We start from the raw sequence: 24,558 nt of genomic DNA, 5'->3' as shown, positions 1-24,558 counted from the left end.
ATGACATTCTGTGATCATCTGAAACGTCATTTCTATGATGTTTCTGGATGTAACAGCAAAACTAGTGCTGCAATCGGGCTGATTTGACGATGGGACTAGTGCTACAATGGGACTGGCGTGAAGATGAAAACGTTCTTGAGTGGATAACCCTCTCTGGGGTGCAAGAATTTCTCTTGATAGGTGTGCAGCCACCAGGATTACGCTCTGTTCATAGCTGTATTGGACATTCCATATTTCTTAGACTCCTGGATCAATCTGTACTGCTATCACACTGTCTACCACACCCTGTTCTTTGTACCTCCCTCTGCAGGTGCAGTGGGTAACATGACACTTGTGATGAGGCTACAGTTTCCTTTCCAAGAGAATATTGGTCCTACACAGACCCATCCTCACTCCACCCATGAACAACAGTTCTCAAATTTTATATGGATATGAATCTGTATGTGCATCAAAGCCCTTCTTATGCAGCACAAGACATGGGTAGCCAACATACGTTTGCGGCACTGTGAACTGTAACTTGACAGCTTACCACTACCTTATCCAAGACTGCCTCTAAAGTAGTGGCAACAAAGGCTGTGCATATGTGGCATGTACTTCTTTTTGAGAACATCCATCAAGGGTTTCAGAGTATTTAATTCTACAGCATTGAATGTGTCACGAAGTGCTCTTTGACCCAGTTAAGTTATAACATTATATAAATAACACACAGCAGAGTGAACAGTATTAATGGCAATGATAACAATGTCGATGACATGAACAACAATTATAATAGTCTATTCACTGGACAGTAAATTTGTAATTATTTATTTATTCTGTTAGATGAGTTGATTGTTAATCAGTGCAATGATGACTGCATTACCACCTGAAGCAAGACTGCTTAATACAAATTTCTGCTTTATTCAATCAATTTTTGGTGTGCACATATGTTGCTGCAACAATAAAGTAAAATTAAATGATATGATTGTATTGTTCATTTGATGGAATTCTGTATTCATTTCGATGTTAAGTACACCAGTGTATCATTTCTTTAATGCCTCATCTGAATCCTTGTCACTATAGCCTTTTTTACCTCGAATTTATGTATAGCATTGCCTAACACTTGTTTGTAATTTAGTTTTCAAAGCTATAATTGTAAAAAAAAGTTGTTTGTGTTTAATATGTTATTTAAGTTTAGTATGATGTTTCACTGTTAGTATGTTCTGAACATTAAAGAATATTACTAACTATCCTGAAATACATTATTAAAGTTATCCCCTACTGTCACTCGCAGTGTTTTTTGTAAGTCATTGTAATATGTTGATGCTGATTTACACTTTTATGGCCACTTACCATTATTTTGTTACTGATCTCTTATAAAAGCAAATTCTTGATTTTTTATACATCATCTATTTTTATATCTTTATTGCCTGTTGCGGAAAGTGGATGTTAACAATGTTGTTGAATTATAGTGTAAGCAGCTATGCCTTCATCCAGAAAGAAATAAAAATATGTTTGACATGTATAGGTATTTTAATTCATCTCCCTAAGGATATCTCACATATAACTTATTTCACCTCTGGCAGTGTTTATTAATTTGATGTGGTAGTCAAGAAGCAACCTCAAGATGTAAAACAAACTCTTGCAACGTTTTTGTCCATAAAATTTGGAATTGGGAAGAAAGATAATGGTGGCAAGTGCTGTTATCAAATAGACAACACTGAAATGGTTGTATTTGAGTGGTTATACACTACATTAGAATTTTCCAATAATCAAAATTTCTTTTGTGACAGCATTATGGGATAATTTTCTCCTATTCCCACATGAGGGTGCACAGATAGCTTGAGCATTTGGGAGCTTCTTCCATACTCAGTTAAGAGAGTTAGCTCTGCCAGTAACACTGTGACAGTTTTTTACATACAGAGGATGACAGTGTGCGGTTCAACAGGCAGGTCCTGTCAATAACAGAGAAGCTGTTGAAAGCTTGATTTCTCCCTAAAACCTTAAGGGGCAAGTAAATCTGAAAAACATATCTAAAAATTTCATAATCTTGTTCTGATTGTGTAGAAACAATTGTTACTCCTAAGTAACACTCGGACGCAATAAATAAGCCCTGTTGTGGTAAATAAATTTACACTCATATTTAGGGTACGCTAATTATCACATTCGTTTAGGGAGTGACTCGTTATCATGTTAAGGCACCATTTTCAAAATTTTAAGTGGTATGTAAAATCTTGTGGCTTTTGCAAACTGAAAAAGAGGAACTTGCAGTTTATTCCATGCCATCGACAGGAAAACTGTGAAGGCCTAATGATGTAAACAGAAAGGTATACTAGGGTTTAACCTCCCATTTATATTGATGCTTTCACAGTGCTCTCCCAGAAAGTGGGTGGTCACAAGTGCATGGCATACTGTCTCATCTGTTCCAAAACACAAATATTAGGGTATGAGATTGATAACCATTTACCATTCATTGTTCCACAGTGAGAAACACACGGTTGGTTGGCCCACACTTACTGATTACTTAAAATATGTTTTTAACAATTATGAATGTCGTTCCTCGGCGTGAGAGATAATAAATGCATTTCAAGTTCTTGTTAAGATTGATCACACTTATAACATTTCCAGTTAAGGGTAATAGTATGTAATTAATTCGTAAGGACATAGTTTATAACCATGTTTTGGTGGAAATAGTTTAACTGTTCTTTACCATAGGGAGTCACATGTTGATGCTGGGTTCTGTACTGCACTGCGTTACTTCAAATCTGATTTGTGACAAATATTAAATGGTGTCTCTGTACAGGTTGACTTGTCATTTTCCAGCTAAGTCTCTTTACTTTTGACTATTTTGGAGACTATGTCATTATTGTGACACAACATCACATTGCAGCTTAAAATATTTGTAGCACCAACATTTACAACTCAATTTTTGGACAGACACTGTGTACATATATTATTTTTGAGATGATATTGTCCCTTCTTTTATACCTCCATTGAAAAATAGTTTAGGTAATTTCCTCTATGTATCCGCCTGACCCCAGGTAACACCATCCCTCCTATGGGTCCGTCTATGTCCCCCTCACTTCCATACATAAAATGGGGTTCACTGAACTTAAAAATTGAAACTATATCTCTTTCTGTGTCAAAAGTGTCTACATAGCATATTTAAGTTTTACTTGATACATGGGTTTCCTACTACTTTCCATTCTGTCACTCTTACTGTGCCTTTCACTGAGTCATACCTTCCCTCTATGTTATATTAACATTTAATAACGTGCTTTCTCTGATACAAACTTAAGATTAACTACAGACTGTTCATTAAGACCTCATTTGCTGTTACACATGGAAATGTTGTTATCCAGTTTGTTCTTATCAGTAGAGTTGTGTACCACTCATTTTGAAATCATGAAGTAGTACTGAGAATACAGAAGTTTCCTTTAATTTGTTACTTTTCCTCTCAACTACTTTGTCATATACTAGGTATATATGTGATACAGCAGCTTTTCACTTTCCACTGAGAACACATCTATCTTTTTGTTAATCCCAGTTGAAAAAAACATTAAATTATCAAACTCAAAACCTTTATTTATTTTGTGTCAAACACTTTATGCCCAATTATGTAACATATGTATAACTATCAGCTTTTTCATACACTTTGACACATATAAGGTTCACACACAAGTTACTAGCATTTTCGTTTTGCATGTTGCTACGGGTTTCTTTATCAATTGCCATTTTAATTTGTAGTTCATTGTTGCTATCTCAGTTTACATTTTGACATTTGGAAATAGTGAGTGGAGCTGTGGACACTAGAAAGTGGAGTGCCAAATGGAATAATCTGAACATTTTCTTCTTGAGTTCAGTAGAGGGGTGACAGCAGTGAAGGCAGCCAGAAACATCTGCACCATATGTGGGGATAATGCTATTCATCAGAGCACAGCAAGAATATGGTTTTCTCGTTTAAAGGAGGACCATTTTCACATTAGTGACCCACTAAGTTCATAAAAATGCGAAGGCCTTTCTGAAGATCATGGAAAGATTAATCCACAGTGATACATGCCAGTGTATTCAAGATCTGGGTCATTGATGATCATGATCATTCCACCACTGTGCAAATTTTGCATGCAACAGAAAGGTTACAAAATGAGGTGTATGAGTACCGCATGTCCGAAGTGAAAACAGCGAAAATCATTTGGTGGTCATATCTATCTCTATTTGCTCATCATCAAGTGGCTCATGAAATACTGAACATTACAATTGTTGTGGGGTTAGGGGTCAAACCCGGGACTCCACATGGCAGACCTGAAGCTGGGACCCACCACACCATATTTCGTCAGGAGAGCGAGCAAGTTCAAGAATTTTGAGAGGCAGTGCAGAGTGATACAGTGGTATTCAGTAACATTGCTTTATTCAGCTAATTTACAGTATTTGATGGTGAAGCGTAGTGTCAGCTTGCTGCCCGCCCGATGTCCTGCAAGTCCAGCCGGGTCAGCAGACTCCTGGTATGCCGATGCCGCTGCTGTTGTTATCAAGGCTGCCTGCCAACGGAACTTGGCCGCCGCTCTCCCGGTCACCACCCAGCGATGCGTAGCGCCTTGCGACTTTCTCCGCCCCATTAGGCCTGCTCTGTCTGACCAAGGGATGAAGGTGGATGTACTGGTCACCCGTAGCCCTCAGGCCACCGCTGCTCCCAACACGTGACCTGACTCAAACCCACGCGCACCTGGATTCTGTGCTGAAATTTTCCGCTAATGGTGCTTGCCGGATGGCAACACCCACTGCCATCTCTGGCACTGTCGTAGCGCTGCTCTGCTACCCTCAGGGTACGCCTCGCCCAGTCCCAGTATGCCAGGTGGGAAGCAAACTTGGCCACTACACTAGAGTGGAACTGAGTCCCTCCTGGACCTGCTGCAGACTTCTCTCACTGCCGTTTTTCAGGCAGACCGTGCTATCTCCAAGTGGAAGGATGCCATTCCACCCTCCCCTGGCGTTGTGTCCCCCTATGCAGAATATAGCCCAAGCAACAACATAGAAACAAAGTAGAAATTTATACAGAATGCTTATAATATTGCTGCCAGACTGGCCACTATAAGCATAGAGCAGCACAGGTCTGTCCCGACGCTCCACTGACCTGGCAGACCCTGTCAAGCTAAACTTGCCCATCTATTTATATTGGTTTCTCCCTTGCTTCTGACATAGTGTCAGAGAGAGACAGGAACAATTGTAGGGATAAATTCCTACAGGTCAGCCATTTACAAATATCCACTCCTGGCTCTGGCCTAGTGCCCCACCTCATACATCCACTAACTAAGAGCAACACTGCAGTTTCCTACCTTGTTGTTGCTCCACTCAAAACAAATCATGCATGCAATACCGCTGTCGCAGCTCTGCGCCGGCAGATGCCATGTTTACCTTGCCTGGCCTGCTGGCTGTCGTCCGTTACGGGACTCTGCCAGCAGCCCCAGATTTCATCCCCCAACAGCGCCTTCATTGAATTTCGAAAAAATTTCCCTTTCCCTTGACTAGACTGACACTAGTGCAGCACTATCCTGGTGATGAAAAATTGTGTCTGTATTCTAACATAAGGAAAAGAAAGGATTGGTTGAGGCCAAACAAAGGAGCAACATCCCATACAAAAATCAGCACGCTTTCACAAAAGATAATGTTATGCATCTAGTGGGACGACGATGGTGGGGTATATTATGAATTGCTTCCGCAAGATGTAACCATCGTTGCTGACATTTTCTGTCAACAGGAAAGATGTCTTGCATATACAGTCTAAGAACAGCAACCAGGAAGTCCACGTGAAGCAATACTGATCCCTGAAAGAGCCTGCCTGCATTCCATACAGTATTTTTTTGTCAGTCTAGCAAAAGTTGGGTTGGGAAGTCATGTCACACCCAACTTATTCACCTGATCTTGTGACTCAGATTTGAGCCTTTTCCACTCTCTATCAAATAACCTTCATGGAACTTCCCTTTCGGATTAAAAAAGTGTTCTGAACATGACTCAATGAATTCTTCACCAGAAAACCATGCCATTTCTATTTCGCAGAATCGAAAATTTCCCCAATGTTTGCTGTCCATTGTAAGCACTGAAGGATGATATATTATTGTACGCTGAAGTCTCTGTTATGTTTATTAAACCTATAGAAAAAGTATACAAACTAATGCACCAGCTACGTACCTGCGTTGGGGCCTAGCGCAATGGTTATCATATAAACATGACGTAGAAGGTTGTTGGATCAAAAAACGACAAATGAAACTTTTTTTCAATTTACAAATCCGATCAAAAGAATGTGATTATTATTTTTATTCAATTAATTCGTTTACATGTAATTTTTGATATTATTGTTTGTTTTATTTACCCTATTTTTCTTTCTGTCATTCTTTTTTCTCCTGGAATCTGCCTGTGTCACCTATAATGTGGAAATAATTGTTAATGTGTGTGTGTGTGTCCGTCTCGAGTTGCTTCATAGAGGTTAGCTTTAACCACCATAAACAAAGCAAGTGCGATTTTTAAATCTGCACAGATTGTTGATTGCTATTCTCTCTGATGCATTTCACATCATGGGGTTGTGGTTAGCTTAGGACACAAATTTGAATTCAGGGCTTTGTCTGCCATGGTTGTCATTTCTCACTTAGAATCAGCTGTCCATAGACCATCTCACATTTCCAATGTACCTGGAAGTGGCTGCCTCCGACATTACTTTGCATTAATTGGTGCATAGTAATGACGTAAAACAAATTAATATTTCTACTTTGACAGTTCTCTGCAATTTATTGCATAATTTGGTAAACCATACTGTTTTTTCTGACATGCTCTGGTGGTTTCCAGTGATTAAGGGTGTCAGTGTGGTACTGGTGTGCAAGACTCACACTCCCTCTTGGCTATCAAACTTACTTGGAGTTGCTTCGCTGATCATCTTTTCAGGATAACCACCTGTGATGTCCTGCACGACTTCTTCTCTGAATATAGGATGCTACATGGAGGAAATTTTTTATACTTTAAAATATTCTTGAGTGTACGGAGTTATTTTAAAACTCAATCTCACTGTATTTTCATGACACACAACAGGTTCTGACAGACCGGAAGGTTCCAAGCTTACAAAAAATGTTTTAGCTGTATGAAAACTATCACATTCATTTTTCCATAAATACAGTCTACAAATCTCACACAGTTTAACAAGACAACTGTCTGGACCTTAATTATTGATTCTTTCTCTTACATTCGTAATTGTCCCTTCTCTTCTTTCAACAACATTCAAATGTTCACACAGTAATGTTTCACGTCGCACGGAGTGCGGCGCGTTTATTCCTTGAGCTGGACGTGTAACTCCAGGTGACTACCTGCCCACGCCGATCATCCGTCCCATACACGTCCGTCCTGCACACACACATAACTGTGGTGCAGTAGACACAGTTCTACTCATCTCTAAAATAAAACGTGTTCAAGACGGTGGAAATACGAGGGTCTCTAGAATTTACTCCGAAATTCTTTAGGCATTACAATGCCTTCCAGAATTCTGGAAGTTAGAAAAGTATAATTATCAAATTGTCATTACTTCAACACCCCCCCCCCCAATCAATTTAATAATTTCCTAAATTGCCCATAAAATTCACTATCCCCAGCTTTTGACACAGTCTATTGAAACGTGCACTCTTAGCTAATTTTGGTAAAATATGTGCCATTTGTTCCTCGGAGCTAATGTATTGAACATTCAGATGGCCTTTGTTGTACAGCTCTTGTGTAGAACGGATTTCACATCCACATGCTTCAGTCATCTATGTTCCCATTTCCGTAATTGACAGATTCTTCAAGAAGATGCTTAAGCCATGGGGTGTCTGTCATAGCTGTCGCCGAAGCTGGATATTCTGCTTCTATTTCCTAGTGAAACTCATCTGTCTCCTTGTCACAAGAAACAGTTTTTCAAACAAAAAACTATAAGAAAGTGAAGAAGACAGAAGATCTACAACATAACACAGTCAGAATCATCATAGCAGTAATAGCATTTAAAATTTCCTTTTTTGTAACACAGACCAACATCAAGTCTCCCTTTAATATATCAAAGAATTCATTTCAAAAATTTCTACTCTAATTCTGTTGGTTTACTTTGCTGTCTACTAAAATAGTTAAGTGATGCAGTTCGTCTGGTCATAGCTGTCATTTCCTTCATAAAACTTTCAAAAGTTTTTTTTTAGTTTGCATACAAGACTTTTCTTAATCTTTACACCAGGTCTCAATGCAGGAATCAATTTTGTACATCTGTTTGTTCCATAAATGAATTATGTTCCTTCACCACACTAAGGAGCATTCTTAGTGTTGTGAATTGAGCAAGTGGAGTATAGTCATATCTCTTTCAATATTTCCAGACATGTCTATTTTTACTTTGAACATCCCCTTACTGTCAGTTATACTTTTATTTGCTGTAAGTGGTGCATAAGTCAAAGTTCCATTAGATGACTGAGAGCCCAATTATTCCTTTATTGCTTTTTCCCATTCTTCTTCTTCTTCTTTATGATGCCTAACCTGAACGTCTTCAGACTTCTGAGGTAAGTTTTCCCACGAATGTTTTTGCATTCAAGGGAAACATTGCATAATCCTTGAAAAACCTAAACTTTCTTGTTATTCTATTGCTTTTCCACAAAGTTTCTGCTCGCTTCCACTTCTTCTGACATTGTGGGCCTTGAGTTACCTTCAACAGCTTGCACAAAATCAAGGACTTCAAAACAGAACTAACTTTGAGGAAACTAAAGAATGTTCTGAATTACGTTGTTCACTTGAATGGTCTTCTTCAAGATCCAATCATCACTGGTTTCACCTTCAAATAGAAACTTATCTTTTTCAAAAATTACATCTCTCCCAAATACAACTTTGTGTTGCTTGGTGCACCATATTCTGTGGCTAATAAGACAGTTTCCAGTCACGAAACATTTTAATGGGCTAGTTCCTTTTCAATACTTTCCTTGGAATGTGCCACTATGCAACACACCCAAACTCATATTTGTTCAAATTTGGCTTTCTTCCAGCCGATAGCGTTTCTAGAATTTGTGCATCTAAAACTGAAGTATAACTATGGTTAATGATAAAAGTATCTACCAGTAACTTTTGACTAAAATGGCTTTCAAACTTCGCGTCCAAGAATTGTGCAATGAGCCTTTTCAATGACAGTATGATTTAGTCGCTCTGCCACTCCATTTCGTAATTGAATTTGCAAATATACTCATGACCGTTGTCACTTTTTAATCTCCTGATTTTCAGCAAATACATACTTTGGAAATACGAAGCAAGAATTGTTACCAATATTGTATCGACCACCATGCCATACAGTTCAGTGAGCAGACACATGGGTATTATATACTGTAGGACTGTAGGTTTCTGAGTGTTTTTCTCGTGAATGGCTAGCCATCTGGCCGTATGGCTGGGGCATTGTAACTCTATGGGGTAGTGCTGCCAACACATGCCATCCCACTCTTAACTTCATTTCCCAACCCTCGCACTCCCCTTGTTAGTGTGTGTGTATGCACGATTGAATCATTTCTGTGAGCAGCAGCTATAGCTATCACCCTTTTGAATTGAACCCGCTGAATTTTTAAAAACAAGCATCAGCCAGCCATTTATAGTTTATGCACTGACAATCAATTATTTAGTGAACCTGACACTAGAAGAGCACCTTTTAGTTTTCATTTGAAATTCCAGTCCACAAACTATGCTTTCAACATAAATTTCTCCAACCTTTATTCATATTTGATTCACCAGTTCATTCACATCCATCAAAGAACAGATTAATTAACTAAATATCCTGTTACCCTCAAATCCAGAAACCAATCCACTCTGCCACCTGGAAAACTTCCAGTAACAGCTGAGAAAGAAAAATTATTTTCATTTCTGTTTATTTTTTGGAGAGATATAGCTAAATTTGCAGAACTATACTTCTATGCATTTGTGGCAATCTAACATTGTATTTTTCCCCAATAATGGCATTGTTTCCCACATCTGTAACACATATATTGGGTTGGTACATAAGTTTGTTCCGTTTTTCTGTATGTTTGATAAACACAACAGATACACATACACACCCTACTCATCCATAATATATTCTCCTTCACTATTTACAACAGTCTATCAATGCTGAGATAACTTTTCGATTCCATGACTGTAGAGTTCGAGTGGTTTTGAGGTGAAGAACTCGTCTTGCCATGGTAGGAGCACCTTTTGCATCCGGCAAAGCTTAGCTTGAAGTTTGTTCGATAGGGAGCAGGAAAAACTGAGGGTGGAAGATCAGTTGAATAAGGTGAGTGCAGAATGACCTCCCAACCCAACTCTAGTATAAGGTTTTTGGTCAGTCTAGCAGAATGGGTGAGGGCGTTTTCGTGGAGTAGCATCACTTTTCGCAGTCTGCCTGGTTGTTGTCCTCGAATTGCATCCACAAGATGTCTCAGTTACTGACAATAAATATCATCAGTGATGGTTACATCTCGGGGAAGCAATCTGTACTACACCACACCATCACTGTTCAACTAGATGCATAATATTATGGATGCATGCAGGCTTTTATATGGGGAGTTGCTGCTTTGTTTGGGGGCAACCATTCTTTTCTTTTCCTTATGATCTTAGGATAAAGACACCATTTCTTGTCACCTATAAGGCTGTAACGATACAAGTTAGGAATGGTCAACGTTGCTTTCAAGCAAACTGATCACTAACAATGAGAAAAGCACATACATCCACCTGCTGATTTATGTGTTTTCGGCTTAGAGCATGTGGTACCTTTTTTCAACCTTCTCCATTGCATGCAAATGTCGCACGATGTTAGAATGATCACAGTTAATAACATTTGCCAGTTCTCGAGTTTGCTGACATTGATTATTGTGGGTTAATGTGTTTAAACAATCTTTATGAAACTTCGACTGTCTTCCTGAATGTACTGAATCACTGATGTCAAAATGATCCTTCTTAAAACGAGAAAACTGCATTCTTGCCATGATCTGTCTCATGGAATTATCCCCCTCCCACATGTGGCGTGAATGTTTCTGACTGCCTCCGTAGCTGTCATTCCTATTGAACTGTAATAGAAGAATACATCAGAAATATTTAGATTTCTCCACTAGGCACTCCATTTTCTAGTGTCCAAACCTCCACTCATTATCTCTATATAACAAAATGACAATATGTGAACTCATATAGCAACAGTGAATTACAAAGTAAAAAATGACAACTCCTAGCATCCACAATATCAACTAAAATCTTATTTTAGACAAAGCTTTGGCTGCATCATACATAGCTTGAGACTTGGTTGTCTCTGAATACATCCTTTTACCTTGCTGTCAGATCCTGTCGACGATGGCAATTCATTTACTGTCCAGTTGTTACCTTTAGAATTATTAAGTTTTGCTTCTTTGTCTAGTAATCTACCCTTTAAGAAATTCGGTTCCAATTCCTCACTTGAGAAGGTATTCAGAGCAGTAACAACTACTTCGGATTCTGGTGGAATTGTTTGTAAGAAACCGCATACTATATCAGTTCCTCCAATATTATCATCCGATCCTTCAAAATACCCATTAACTTACGAAACTCCAAAAAATTAATTTCAAGAGTTATTGTCATTTGCATTAATCTTTAAAGGTCGTTCTTAATAAAAGCCATACCTTTCAGCTCAAATGTTTGAATTAATGTATTTCTCATTTTTGGTGTAGGCCTACTCCAAGCAACTTTGTGAAATTCTTTGGATTACTTGAGACTTACACTTCTTATCGGTTTTGCCAAGCTCTCCTAGAAGAGTTTGCTTCCACGCACACTATACAGCTGTCTCAGCCATGTCCATGTATCTCTTTCACACAAAACTCACTTCCAGCTCACATAGAAGTATTTCAGTCCTAAATTTTCAGTTGCTAAAGTTCTTCCCATTAAATAACAGTACCTTGTATTCCTCCTCCTCTTGAGCCATGACTCTAAATTAGGTACTGGATTAATTTTTTCCACCTTTATTTGTTGTACTGCAACACCTGGCACCTGGGTCCATGACCAGTTGCTAAGAAAATAACAGTTATTTAGGATAAGTAATTTCAACTCGTTACTTCACACAATTTACAATTACAACCACGGGACAACAATGAAGACAAAATACAAACAGAGCGAAGAAACACAGAAAAAACGCATAAAAAAGACAAAGAGAAAATAACTCAAAGGATTATTATTACATTATCATCATTTCCACACACTTTGTATTAGATAGGAAACTCCATGTCCAAACAATGAACAATGGCACCATTTAACCAAGACACAAAACAGCCTACCACCACAAGTAAAAAACATAGCCTTGATTTTAGAAATCTGAAATCATTAACTGATCATTGCTTTGCATTGTGTGAATTTTTGGTCCATATGTGTACAGTGAAATATCAAACAAGCTGCAGTGCATGAATGATTTTTATAAAATTAATAATCACTGTGAATGAGACTTTTATACAATGTGTAGCTATCTCCATACTGTTGTCTTTGTCCATGTTTGTACTGTATTGTAACACTCTTTTGGTCTCCTTCAACTATTATTTATGCTACTTGTCAACTCAGATTATACAACCTGGGTCCAGCAAAAATTGTCATTTTAACAGCCCTGGACATCTGCTGCCGTTTAGGTTACGGAATCTTCTTCTTGATACAGTTATGAAGTGTAGTGGTATGACCGAGAGGGAATTTGTTCTCGCTTGATATGGCTAATCACTATATGACACTGTTTGTCGTCTATCTTGATATATACACTCCTGGAAATTGAAATAAAAACACCGTGAATTCATTGTCCCAGGAAGGGGAAACTTTATTGACTTACACCTTCTAGAGCACGTTGAATGGCACGGGATACATGCGGACGTGCAATGTCCTGTTGGAACAGCAAGTTCCCTCGCCGGTCTAGGAATGGTAGAATGATGGGTTCGATGACGGTTTGGATGTACCTTGCAATATTCAGTGTCCCCTCGACGATCGGAGGGTGTACGGCCAGTGTATGAGATCGCTCCCCACACCATGATGCCGGGTGTTGGCCCTGTGTGCCTCGGTCGTATGCAGTCCTGATTGTGGCGCTCACCTGCACGGCGCCAAACACGCATACGACCATCATTGGCACCAAGGCAGAAGCGACTCTCATCGCTGAAGACGACACGTCTCCATTCGTCCCTCCATTCACGCCTGTCGCGACACCACTGGAGGCGGGCTGCACAATGATGGGGCGTGAGCGGAAGACGGCCTAACGGTGTGCGGGACCGTAGCCCAGCTTCATGGAAACGGTTGCGAATGGTCCTCGCTCGCCGATACCCCAGGAGCAACAGTGTCCCTAATTTGCTGGGAAGTGGCGGTGCGGTCCCCTACGGCACTGCGTAGGATCCTACGGTCTTGGCGTGCATCCGTGCGTCGCTGCGGTCCGGTCCCAGGTCGACGGGCACGTGCACCTTCCGCCGACCACTGGCGACAACATCGATGTACTGTGGAGACCTCACGCCCCACGTGTTGAGCAATTCGGCGGTACGTCCACCCGGCCTCCCGCATGCCCACTATACGCCCTCGCTCAAAGTCCGTCAACTGCACATACGGTTCACGTCGACGCTTTCGCGGCATGCTACCAGTGTTAAAGACTGCGATGGAGCTCCGTATGCCACGGCAAACTGGCTGATACTGACGGCGGCGGTGCACAAATGCTGCGCAGCTAGCGCCATTCGACGGCCAACACCGCGGTTCCTGGTGTGTCCGCTGTGCCGTGCGTGTGATCATTGCTTGTACAGCCCTCTCGCAGTGTCCGGAGCAAGTATGGTGGGTCTGACACACCGGTGTCAATGTGTTCTTTTTTTCATTTCCAGGAGTGTAGTTTAGGCGACAAGACTTCATAAACACTGACTGCGTGGAAAACTACCATATCATGCAAGACGTTTAAATCTATTACTTAGTTGCTACTTATTCTATTCGCAACATTTTTTGCAGACAGTATCTACATTTGTACCTACAATATATCATTCTACAACTCATCTCAGTATTTGACATGTCTCCTGAACCATGAGTGAAAAACGTTCAGATTATACATGACGTTTTAATTTATCACTTATTAGAAACCAACTCTAGTCGCAAACATCATCCACATATGCCGCTCAACGTACCTACAAAAATATATAATTTTATAACAAATAGTTCAAGAGATATTACGTCATAAACAGTGAGATGCGCGAGAAACTGTCAGATGATGTGTGACGTTTTAATTTATTACCTCTTTACTGCCAACTGTGTTCACAACGCATTTCGCAGATAGTGGCCACGTATACTGCTGGATCTACCTGGAAAATTATCTTTTTGTACAACACATATTTCAGGATATACGACGTCATAAACATTTAGCTATATGAAAACACAACAGCAGGGTGAAAATTCGCTAGGCATACAGGTGAAATATGTATACAAATATGATCGAAATTTGTCTGAAATTAGGTGACGTGTACGTATACGAGCAAACTAGCGGTAAAATGCTCATCCTAATCCTTGGAACGACTTCAGTCATATTTGGCACACATATTATTCGCTGTCTAGAATGAAGAGCTAAAATCCACCAGCTTCCTGCTGGGGTGAGCGTGATAGCGTGGAGAGAGACGAGGGGAGGAGGAGGAGGAGGAGGACATGGACAGCAGAAGAGAGGAAATGGACAGAGAGAGGGGAGAGGACGAAATGGCAAGAGAGAGGGGAGATGTGGAGGCCGTGGATAAAGGAGGGACGGGAGAGAAGAGTGGATAAAGAGAGAGAGAGAGAGGATGGCTAGAGAAAGGGGGGGGGAAGGAGGTGGACAGAGTGAAGCGGGAGGAAGAGATGGAATAACAGAAGACTAGAAGAAATAAATACCTGCTCAATGCCTGGTTTCTCTTCTAGTTAGAGTACTTAATTTTTTGCTCATTCAGGCTTCGAAAATTAATAGACAGTGAAGCTACATCAGGCAGGGACAAGCGGCAGCACATCGAGACGAACTAAGCTCGTGTGACAGACAGGGGTGCCGCGAGGCATTCCACGCTGATACGACTCTGTATCGTACTGAATGGAGGGTGGTGATCCGCCACACAGAATACCAAAATATCACAAGAGTAGCGACTATGTTAAGGTACGGTCGCGCTCCAAATGGCCTGGCGGTGAACTTTGAATTCGGGGAAATATGACGTGATAATCTGTATTCTTGCTCTGCAAAATGCGAGTACTATATGATAATATTTTTCATTTATATGAGTGGGTCTGGTGCCAAAGTGCATTTATTTTAAAACCCAATAATGCAATTTCTACCGTTTGGCTGTAATCGAGTTGAAATTATGTTCCCGATTAAGACATCTCTACCGCGAGACCGCTACGGTGGCAGGTTCGAATCCTGCCTCGGGCATGGATGTGTGTGATGGCCTTAGGTTGGTTAGGTTTAAGTAGTTTTAGGAGACTGGTCACCTCAGATGTTAAGTCCCATAGTGCTCACAGCCATTTAAACCACTTGAGGACCTCTCTGTGTGTATTGCAGTCTTTGAATTGCATTGCAAATACGTTGCTCGTATTCTGTTTAATTTTTGCTGACATCCGTATTATAGGGTGAACTAAATGCTTCTGTATTTGTTTTTGTTGCATACTAAAGGACGCTGGTTTTGTCGCGCGGTGTTCTGCAGACTCACGTATTTTTGTTACAGCTTAAGAACCTCGATTGAAATCCATTGTTAGTGTACTCTTCGTATCCTTTGTTATTTTTGTTCCCATTCGTTTTTCGTACTCCACCAAAATTTTCGTTGACTTCTGCTAAAATGCACTATCTGAACTGCCTGTTAATAACGTGTGAAAACAAACACAGAACCTAAAGATCATCCAATAAGAAAGCGACATGATGCATTAATAAACTTGCAGCACTGCAAGTGGCCTGACAGCGAACCGAAGTCGTGTTACGTGTAGCCCCTACACGGGTTTCACCCCCTGTTGTGGCTGTCTCTGCACAGTTCGTAGCCAGTGTTTCTGGTGTCTGTTTAAAGCAACAGTCTGGAACGCTCTGTATCGACGCAAAGAGGATTATATACTGAGCATGGTGGCGCAGTGGTTACCACACTGGACTCTAGTTAGGGAGAACGACGGTTCAAACCCATTCCGCCATCCTGATTAAGGTTTTCCGTGATTTCCCCAAATCGCTTCAGGCAAATGCCGGGATGGTTCCTCTGAAAGGGCATAGCCACCTTTCTTCCCCATCCTTCCCTAATGTGAGGGACCGATGACCTTGGTGTTTGGTGCCCTCCAACAATTCAACCAACCAACAGTGGATTACATGTACCGAAATCCTGGCCAAAATTATTTTTGATAGTTTCAAACCTTTAAAGCACTCCCTTTCACTACTAGGTTAACTGTAGTTGTGAATACCCCTAAACTACTCCACTGCCGTCCATAGAGAGGTGCCTGGGATGACTCGGCATGCATTTGTTAGTTTGTGTGCCTGTCTTTCAGTTTGTACCATGCCACTTACCACAAATTCTTAACCTTTTGTACTTGAAAATTTCAAAGTAGATTCGTGTGATACCCTTAATTTGCTGTAACGATTTTACTGGTGACGTGATGACAGGACTGCTTCTACTAGGGCACCGAATTGCTCGTCACGTGTGTGATTGTTCCATATGTAGTTAGTTTGCCATACTTTTCTCGCAATTTTTAAATGCGCCTTCAAACTAATTATAGCTATGTACTGTGTTATACATGTGCGTATTGAGAAGTGTATGTTAGTGTGTGTAATCTAGGTTGGTTCTGCTACGTTCATTTGTCTAATGTTACCGATCACAGCAGGTGATTGTCCCAGGCCTGTCGCAAAGTTCTTTTCAATTGCACGTTGGTTTACTTTCTAACTTCTCGCAGTTCACAGCCTGATGCGATAGATGGTGCTGCATGCAGCGCTAGATTGCAAGCAAAATCTATCGACGTAGGGGGGCAACACATCTGTACGCTTCACCGTGACGTAATCCAGCAAATCAGATGCCTTCCTATGAGTATGAAAGAGGGAACCTTGCCAGTTCACGACAGTCAGTTTTAGTCCCTGACGACGATGGTGGAGGGTATCATCGAAAGCGTGAAATTTTCTGAAAATTTGACGAGGCAAGTGAACCGAGAATCTTTCATGTACTTGCTACAATAGTTGACCAAACGTCCATTTTTGCCATTTTGGCCATAATTTCGGTAAATATGCTCCGGTGTGAGGCACAGTTCAGCACAGCAAGGGCAACATGCGATGTTGCTGTAATGTGTTGAAAGATAATGTCAGGAACATCTCGAAGAAGGGTCATAGCCACCGTCCTTAAGGCGCCATAAATGTGATAGGTACAGTCCAAATTACCATCTGTGTGGACAAGACGCGATCATCTTATTTACCCAGTGGTACCCCATACCAACAAGTCAGATGATGAGCCCATGAGAAGATGACGAAAGCAGTCTGGCAACGTTCGTCCTCCTCAGAGCTTGCATGCATGGATACGTCCAATGTGATGTTGTACACAGGACTGGGACTCCTCTGCAAAGACGACATAGTGCCACTTTGGTATGTCCAGTCTCCTTGTTGGGAGTTCCACTGTCGGCCGCCTCGGTCTGCTGTCGCGTCGATGTGGGCTTCGACAGCAGTTGTCGCTGGACGTCGCCGCACTGTCCGTGAGGGCGCTCTTCTGGCCACCAGTGAGCTCGCTGTGTTCCCAGACACAGGGGACCTGGTGTGTCTGTGTGCTCCTGCACAGCCAACCAAACAGCATGTCGAGCCTCTCAGGCGCTAGTCACGTAGGGCCATTAACAGCCTACGTGACCCTCGCGAACCGATAGGCACCGTATACACGTGACAGCGCGAGCAGCGTAACGACAAACTGCAGTCTCGGACTTTGGTACGTGCTGGTAGACGTTTCCCCTTCGTACACAAGGTGTCACACAGTCTTCCCACAAACAAACAACACTCAAATGCGATTTCTGAACAACAAACCCGCTGTAAAATCTTTACTTACATACAGAGCATAGTGGCAGCTGTGGAAAATCAATGTCCACATCTACCCTATACCCTGCAAGCCGTGTAATATGATGTGGCAGATGGTGGAGTCCGTGCTGGATACAGTGGCCGATGCGCAGGGAAAAGTTACTGAGCGAGTTCATTTGTTTCTTTAGGCGGGGCCGACCTTGTCTGGTCACTTCCAGCCGGCTGGCGACACACTGCGATGGCAGAAGCGAGCCACACGCCCTGCGTTCTTCCTCAAACGATTTTACAGATACTATTCCGTAAAAAAAAAAAAAATCATTTTTCCCTACTTATAGCTTTATATGCCAGCTTCGTGTGACGTGCCCATCATTTCGTTAATGGTGACAGTTATTATGGTACTTCGATTTAAGTAAGACACTGCATGAAATATGAAAAAGTTTAAAATAGAAAATAGGGGTTGCTAAGATTTTGCGTTTGGTACACATTACATAATATGTTGCCGCGTATAAAATTCAGCTGAGATAATGAATTTTTCTTTATAGACTTTGGTGGAAGTCTCAGTCACCAATGACGGAAAAATTAACCTGATGTAGCGCACTCATCTGCAACCGTCCGAGCCAGCGAAAAAGCCAGAATGAGATATTCTCAACATTCCTCACATCTCAAACGGTTTGAGATATGGAAACAAGATTTTGGCAAATGACAGCACGCAAAGAGAAGAGTGCTTTGCCGTATGGTTAACATGCAAAACTTAATTATTGACCGCATTATACGATGAAACAATGTAATTATTAAGGGGCATCGATAGCTGGTGAAACGAGACATACTGTGGGATATAGTACAACGTAAGGGAAGACATTACAAGCTCATTTTTGTATCGGCGATGTGCTTTTTCATAAACGTTTCCTCCCTATTTTTCCTCAGTTTCTTACTTAAAAAACTTCATAACCACTGTCCATTTTCAATTTCTCGCGGTGTAATGAACAGTCCATTAAATTTTGGGCACGCAGGCGCGCAAATAAAATTTCCTCCACTGATATTTCGGCCGCGTATCGTCCGGCCATCCTCAGAGTGAGTCATAAGACTGACGACAAGATGCCAAGCGCGGCCTTAGATGCTCCACCGCGGCGGTACTGCGCATGCGAGTCAGAGATGGTCGGCGGCAAAGAAATACGCTTATACATGCACCGCCTGTGGCGAAGGCGTACAGACATTCGATTCGCTTATCGATGTATGATCAGCGGCGGTGACACCGTGACGACTTCTCTGCAGTTCAATTACCCCAAGAGCCGGATTCCATGCTTTGTCCAAATTAAAACCATTATCTCTGTTAATTAAATTATTAGCTGCTCTAATCTCTATACCTTGAAGACAGATTCCCAAAAGGAAGACGTGGATGTTAAAATATTCACATCACTGTAATTCATGGAATGACCTGTACCAAGACAATGTTCGGCCACAGCTGACTTGTCTGGCTGTAATAAGCGTTTGTATCTTCGATGCTCTACACATCTCTCATGAACGGTGCGTGTTTGATCTCTGTACGATTTCTCACAATTTCCGCTATAAATCTGATACACACCCGCTTTACGAAGCTGTAAATCGTCCTTCACAGAGTATAGCTGCAGCAGTCTTCGTTGGGGGGGGGGGGGGGGTGAAAGACCACCACAATACAGAGTTTCTCAAGAATACACCCACATCGGCAAAAAAGTACTAGATTTGAAAGAATTAATATCTTCTTCCTAGGTTTTACATTGAATGCTCTACAAATTTGTTGCGGGGAAAATCCATTCGATTTAAAAATGCTCTTAAGGTATGTAAGCTCTTGTTGCAAATTGTCTTTATCGGAAATAGAGTGTGCCCTATGCACTAAGGTCTTAAGAACACCTACGGTCTGTGAAGGGTGATGGCAGCTACTGGCATGAACATATAGATTTGTATACGTTGGTTTCCGGTATACGGCGTGTCCTAATGTGCCATCAACTTTACGGCGAGCGACAACATCCAAAAATGGGAGGTAAACGTCTTTTTATATTTCCATAGTAAATTTGATACTAGAATTGATGGAATTCTAATGCTCAAGAAATCGATGTAATTCATTCATCCCGTGCGGCGATACCACAAATGTGTCGTCCACGTACCTCCAGAAGACCGTTGGTTTAAAACTTGCTGAGTCCAGTGCCTTGTCCTCGAAGTCTTCCATGAATAAATTAGCTACCAGAGGGTAGAGGGGGCGTCCCATGACAACACCATCGATCTTGTATGAATGCATGGTTTCTCGGCGATATGAATTAATAAAATGTTCTCAGGCTTCCAGCGGTTAAAATCGCACGAGCTTCCGACCGAGCTCTCCCCGGTCATTGTCAAGTGGTAAGACTGACTGCTGTGTCGACGTGGCCGCGTCGTTATACAGCCGCACTGCTAGCTGTGACGTCACTGGTGCTCTCTTCCTCGACAAACAGGGTGTTGCAAAAAGGTACGGCAAACTTTCAGGAAACATTCCTCACACAAATAAAGAAAAGATGTTATGTGGACATGTGTCCAGAAACGCTTAACTCCATGTTAGAGCTCATTTTATTACTTCTCTTCAAATCACATTAATCATGGAATGGAAACACAAATCAACAGATCGTACCAGCGTGACTTCAAACACTTTGTTAGAGGAAATGTTCAAAATGTCCTCCGTTAGCGAGGATACATGCATCCACCCTCCGTCGCATGGAATCCCTGATGCGCTGATGCAGCCCTGGAGGATGGTGTATTGTATCACATCCGTCCACAATACGAGCACAAAGAGTCTCTACATTTGGTACCGGGGTTGCGTAGACAAGAGCTTTGAAATGCCCCCATAAATGAAAGTCAAGAGGGTTCAGGTCAGTAGAGAGTGGAGGTCATGGAATTGGTCCGCCTCTACCTGTCCATCGGTCACCGAATCTGTTGTTGAGAAGCATACGAACCCTTCGACTGAAATGTATAAGAGCTACATCGTGCATGAACCACATGTTGTGTCGTACTTGTAAAGGCACATGTTCTAGCAGCACAGGCAGGGTATCCCGTATGAAATCATAATTACGTGCTCCATTGAGCATTGGTGGAAGAACATGGGGCCTAATCAAGACATCACCGACAAATAATGCCTGCCCAAACGTTCACAGAAAATCTGTGGTGATGACGTGACTGCACAAATGCGTGCGGATTCTCGTCATCCCACACATGTTGATTCTGAAAATTTATAATTTGATCACGTTGGAATGAAGCCTCATCCGTAAAGAGAACATCTGCACTAAAATGAGGATTGACACATTATTGGATGAACCATTCGCAGAAGTGTACCCGTAGAGGCCAATCAGCTGCTGATAGTGCCTGCACACGCTGTATATGGTACGGAATCAACTGGTTCTCCCGCAGCACTCTCAATACAGTGACGTGGTCAACGTTACCTTGTACAGCAGCAACTTCTCTGACGCTGACATTAGGGTTATTGTCAACTGCACGAAGCATTGTCTCGTCCATTGCAGGTGTCCTCGTCGTTCTCGGTCTTCACCAGTCGCGAGTCATAGACTGGAATGTTCCGTGCTCCCTAAGACGCCGATCAATTGCTTCGAACGTCATCCTGTCGGGACACCTTCGTTCTGGAAATCTGTCTCGATACAAACATACCTCGCCAGGGTTATTACCCCGTGCTAATCCATACATCAAATGGGCATCTGCCAACTCCGCATTTGTAAACATTGCACTGACTGCAAAACCACGTTCGTGATGAACACTAACCTGTTGATGCTACGTACTGATGTGCTTGATGCTAGTACTGTAGAGCAATGAGTCGCAGGTCAACACAAACATCGAAGTCAACATTACCTTCCTTCTATTTTGCCAACTGGAGGTGAATAGAGGAAGTAGGGTACATACTGACGTAACTAAAATGAGCTCTAACATGGAAATTGAGCGTTTCCGGACACATCTCCACATAACATCTTTTCTTTATTTGTGTGTGAGGAATATTTCCTGAAATTTGGCCGTCCCTTTTTGTAACACACTGTATACAGTCATGTTTTCATTCCGCGTCCGTCGCGCCCGTTTTAACATCGCGATAGTCGGGTTCCGTCCTTGTTGATGGTGTTTTCAGCGGTTTTTATTTCAATAGCTTCTTTTATGACGCTATCGCAAAATCCCTCCTTCATATCGACATGTTTCGTCGAATAGAATTCGATGTCCACTTTCTAAGGCGTGTTCTTCCACGGCTGAATTTTCTGGATAGCGTAAGTGTAAGTACCTCTCGTGTTCCTTCCCGACGTTGCTCTACCATGCGTACTGTTTGGCTGACGTAGTAACAGCCACACTGACATGGTATCTTGTACACTCGAAGCGTTCTAAGCTCTAGATCGTCCTTCACAGGCCTCATGAGCTGACGAACTTTTGCTGGGGGCCTGAACACCGATGAAATGTTATATCCCTTCAGTAGCCTGCTAATCTTTCCCGACACTGTACCACAGAAAGGCTAAAACACAAGTTTCTTGTTTTCTTCTTCGGTGGTGTTCTCTTCTCTCTTAGTTTGTTTTTTGCGTGTCGCGCCAGATATAGCCTGTGATACCTGTCCGTGGCTGTACCCGTTTTCCCGGAAGACGTTTCGGAGGTGGCTCAGTTCTAGTGGCAGACTTGCTGCGTCTGGGACGACTTTAGCACAATGAACGAGGGTATTCAGAAGGCCACTTTTTGTGCCGGATGGTGGTGGCTGAGTTACCGATCTGTGTGTGTAGGTTTCCTGCGGGGACTGTGGCTGAGGTGCCCGTTGGTTTTCCGTCGAACGAGTACGTCAAGCAAGGGCAGTGCATCATCTGTCTCGACTTCCATCGTAAACTTGATGTGGCCGAGGAGAGCTCGGTCGAAAGTTCGTTGGATTATAACCACCTGACGTGGCTGGAAGCCCGAGAAAATCTTATTAATTCATATGGTTACGAAACCACGCATTCATACATGGCGTACCTCTACGGGGGGGGGGGGGGGGGGGACGTGGCGCCTAGGGAACCTGCTTGGGAAGAAGGCTAACCTGTTAAGCTCTGTAGCCTTCCTGCTACGCTGTTGAGATGAGAACGCGATTCCACGATTTACCTCGGCAGCCAGGTGAATCTACCGTTCAGCCAGCTCTGCCCTGTTGCGGGAAACGATATACTTGACTAGGAGGCAGCTGGATTTAAAAGGTCGCGAACTGCTGGCTATACATCTGCAGTTGACAGAGGTACTCTCACAATTAGATTTTGAGTGGGTCGACGCTGCCACCACAGCAAAAGAAGGCCACAGAGAAACAGAAAGGGTAGTTCGCGTGGATATCTTAACAACAACACGGTGCAGAACGGAAATCAACAGAAGGAACTGTCATCAATATGACGGAGAAAGAGGTCGATGCGGGTGCCATTTCGGCGCTTAAGAAAGGTCTTAACTTCGCACCAGCGCCTCAGAGGATCCCTGTCTATGATGATATAAGTGGGGTTGAACAAGCAATCCGTAAGATGCCTAGTGAGAATGCTGACGAAATTCATCGCGAAACGTGTCGCATCATTTCAAAATCTAAACCACCGAGGTCTAACTTGACTAGGGCTAAACGCAATAGTCTTCACGCACTCCGCAACGACGCACTCATCGTGGTTCTGCCAGTCGACAAGGGCAATGCATCCGTCATTCTAAATAAAGCTGACTACGATGCCAAAATTCAGTTAATGCTTGAAGAGGATATATAGCGTTAACTGCCACGGGACCCGACGTCAAGAATAATGAGGAAGACATCAGAGCTTCTAAAACAGTCAATGCTGGAAGAGGGCGTTATTAAGACTCTGCTCCCTCAGGCGCCGAGACCACCTACGCTTTATGGACTACCAGAAATCCACAACCGGATTCTCCTCTTCGTCCCATTGTGAACACCATTGGGTCACCCACTTATAGACTGTCAGAACACCTGACCAGCCTCCTTGCACCGCATGTGGGTCGTTGTGTGCATCACATCAAGAACACCCTCGACTTTCTCAACAGAATTGAACAACTGTGTCTTAGTCAAGGAGATATGATGGTTAGTTTTGGTGTGGTCTCCCTGTTTACACGTGTTCCGGTCAAAGACTGTATAGATCTCCTCTCACAATTATCTGATAGCACAATTGTGGGACTGTTTAAGCACACAGTGACATAGTCGTACTTCCTACATGGCGGCCAGTATTTCGACCAGTTGGACGGCGTGGCTATGGGAAGCCCTCTGGCTCTATCCATAGCCAAACTTTTTATGGCAAAATTTGAAGACTTCGCCTTGGACACGGCTCCAGCTAAACCAAGTTGCCTTTAGCGTTACGTTGATGACACTTTCATCATGTAGCCCCATGGTCGTGAATTTTGGAACACGTGAACAGCATTCACGGCCACATCAAGTGTAAGATGGAAGTCGAGACAGAGGGTACATTGCCCTTGCTTGACGTCCTCATTCGACGGAAAACCAAGGGGCACCTCAGCCGCAGTGTCTACAGAAAACCGACACACACACACACACACACACACACACACACACACACACACACACACACACACACACACACAGATCAGTATCTGCACGCTCTCAGCCA

The sequence above is a fragment of the Schistocerca gregaria genome, chromosome 10, assembly GCF_023897955.1.
Source record: "Schistocerca gregaria isolate iqSchGreg1 chromosome 10, iqSchGreg1.2, whole genome shotgun sequence".
NCBI classification, from domain to species: Eukaryota; Metazoa; Arthropoda; class Insecta; order Orthoptera; family Acrididae; genus Schistocerca; species Schistocerca gregaria.
Note: the sequence above shows the minus strand (reverse complement) of the source record.